At 49.1% G+C, this 2,685-nt stretch overlaps 1 long non-coding RNA gene across 1 annotated transcript in view; it reads right to left on the bottom strand.

Annotated features, from left to right (window-relative positions):
* Window positions 1–268: 268 nt before the first annotated feature.
* LOC120871778 overlaps window positions 269–2,685 on the bottom strand; it is a 109,646-nt gene continuing 107,229 nt past the window's right edge. Inside the window, exons 3-4 of the long non-coding RNA XR_005723117.1 lie at window positions 977–1,107; window positions 269–508 (exon numbers count right to left, since the gene is read on the bottom strand). This is a non-coding gene — a long non-coding RNA (uncharacterized LOC120871778). The remainder of the gene's footprint in view (window positions 509–976; window positions 1,108–2,685) is intronic.

The following is a 2,685-nucleotide window of genomic DNA, read 5'->3' as shown; positions in this document are numbered from 1 at the left end:
GTTGCTTGCAATTGGCATCCTCCGTCCTGACCCTAATCAGCCATTTTATAAAAGGGGAACAGGGCTGCAGAGAAAGGAGACGGCTTGTTGCAGATCTCATGATTAGTACATGGCAAGATGCTCTGGAGGGGGCTCAGCACTCAATGCCATTTCCACTGGATCCACAAGGAGAAAGACCTCAGTGCACACATCTGGCTTAATTGAGACAAGCCAGCCATCATAAAATTAAATGATGTCTTGGATTAAGCACACTAGATTAGGAAGATCCTATGTGTCTCTCTTTATTAGCATTATATGAAAGCTGGTAGCCCAGTCGTGAGGGCCCATCACCACAATCGTAGGAGAGGGGAGTGAGGCCGTTTTAGCGTTTGATATTAATTTACAGCCAACCTGGAGTCAGAGCTCCACACCAGGGGCCCCATCTGAAAATGCCTCTTTGTGAAGCCCTGAGCCCTCTCTGCTTGCAGCAGCTCCTTTTTAATTCTGTCTCAGCAGCTTGGGCCTCACCCTGTTAGAGAAAGAGTAATCGTAAATCTGCATGAAGTTTCTGATGATTAGTTTTACTTGGAATTGGGCCAAAAAGCCAGACTTTTGCCAATTCCATATGTACATGTAAGTCCTTTCAAGAAAGAATGCATTAATCCTTCCCACCGGGCTGGGGATGAGGAGGTGAGGGGCCTCATGGAGGAGGCGGCCTTCATGGCCTCAGTTTTGTGTTTAGAAGGTGGGCCAGGACCACTTAACAGAGACTTTCACAGAATGTGAGTTTTTTCGATAGATGAGAAAACTGAGACTCACAATTTAAGTAACTTGCCCAAGTGTGTGAAGCTAATACGATGTCCGCTGGGGCCTGACCCTGTGCTATCTGACTGCATAGCCCCTGGTGCACGGACCTGCAGCTGACACGGCCCGTTCCTTCAGTACCAAATGATGCAAGTACCGTGCCAACAAGCCACGCTACTGATTATCCACCCACCTGGTTCACTCTCTCCTTCTTAAAAGCCTGATGAGATGCAAAGCATGACAGCAGTTGTCTCCATGAACTGAAAGGGGCAAATGAGGTGAAAGACAAAAGCCTGCCAATGGTAAAACTGCTTAGGACACTATCTGAAAGAGAGAAAACAAATACGGCAAGGCAGGAGTTCAAAACTCTGGGTATAAAGAAGATGTCTCAATGCATTCGGTTACTTAGGGCTCAGCCCTGGCCATGAAGAGCTGGTTTTCGATGGGTTGCAATCTGGCTGTAGTAATTCAAAGGTAATGAGAGAGCAGTGTGCTGAGTCAGAGTCAACAGACTGGGTCCCAGGCACTTCGGGTTGTACCTCCTGCCCTTTCTCACTGGGTGAGTGTCAGTGAGCACGTTTTACCTCATGTACATTTCCATCAGGCATTCCATCAACAAGGATAGCACCCCCAGTTAACAGATGGGATCCACAGTCCAGCCCCAGGAAAACAGAAGCTGTTGGGCGAGAGCTTCCTCCCGCCTTGAGTCTGTGTTCCCACCCGCGCCTGCACCAGGCACTCCCCTTTCCTCCTGTGAGTTTGGCTCGGAACCACTAGGTCTGACTTTGGAGGCCCTCAGGGAAAGGGCAAGGGAGCTGGGATAGCGATTGCGCAGGCGGTATGGATTTTGTTGTCACAAAAGGAAGAGAACTTGGTATCCCCGTGCTGAAAAGACAGCCTGGATTTTAGGGCATCTGAGTTCCCTCCTGACAGCTGGGGGACCTCGCAAGCAGGCATCTCTCACGTGCAGTTCTGGGGGAATGTGTGTGCATGTGCGTGCATGTTGGAGTTACTCAAGCAGGGAAGAGGCAACACCTCTGCTCTTGGATGGAGGCGTGCCCTGAGCAAGTCCATCTGGGTGACAACGGCGAGTTTCGGAGCAGGTGGACTTCCTAGTTACACTTGCAGGAGGAAGGCGGGGCGTGTAGGGGCACATGGAGGTGGCAGGGTAGATGGAAAGCCTGTGGAAATTCTCCTCTGACCGCTTCTGTTTTCCCACTCAAGGCTGAAATGGGAAATCCATTTGTGAGCAGGGAAAGGACAGGGGTAAAGAGAGGAGAGTGGCTTTCGGGTGAGGCATGGTTCATCTTCCCAAGATCTGTGGGGATCTATGTCCCCACCAGAGGAAGGACAGGGAAGCAACTGTTGACAAGCAGGTTTATATTCCACAACAGTTAGTTCTGGGAGGGTTATGAAAGTCCTCCAGAGGCTACCTTCTTTCAGTTTAGAGTCAGAAAAAGAAGTTCGAAAGAGGCAGAGTGACTCCTGGTAAGAAAATTAAGGCTGTGGTTTTCAACTAGGGGCTATGCAACATTGGGAAACATTTTTGGGTATCACAACTGTTGGAGAGGGAGGCAGGTATGGTTACTGGTATCTGGTGAATAGGACCACAGATGCTGCTAAATATCCTACAGGATAGCCTCCAAAAGGGAATCATTCAGCCCCACATGTCAGAGTTAACAGGGAGGAAGATCCTGGATCACAGCAAGATTCGACTTCTATGGAGATATGTTACATATGCAGCTTGTTACACATGTGACCTGTTATACATGCGGCCTGTTACACATGTGGCCTGTTACACAGGTGGCCATGTTATGTATGGGCCATGTTACAAATATAGCCTGTTACACATGTGGCCATGTTACACATGCAGTCTATTACACATGCAACCTGTTACACATG

Source organism: Oryx dammah, unplaced genomic scaffold (genome assembly GCF_014754425.2).
Source record: "Oryx dammah isolate SB20612 unplaced genomic scaffold, SCBI_Odam_1.1 HiC_scaffold_13, whole genome shotgun sequence".
NCBI lineage: Eukaryota > Metazoa > Chordata > Mammalia > Artiodactyla > Bovidae > Oryx > Oryx dammah.
Note: the sequence above shows the minus strand (reverse complement) of the source record. Positions and strands in the feature narration are given on the sequence as shown.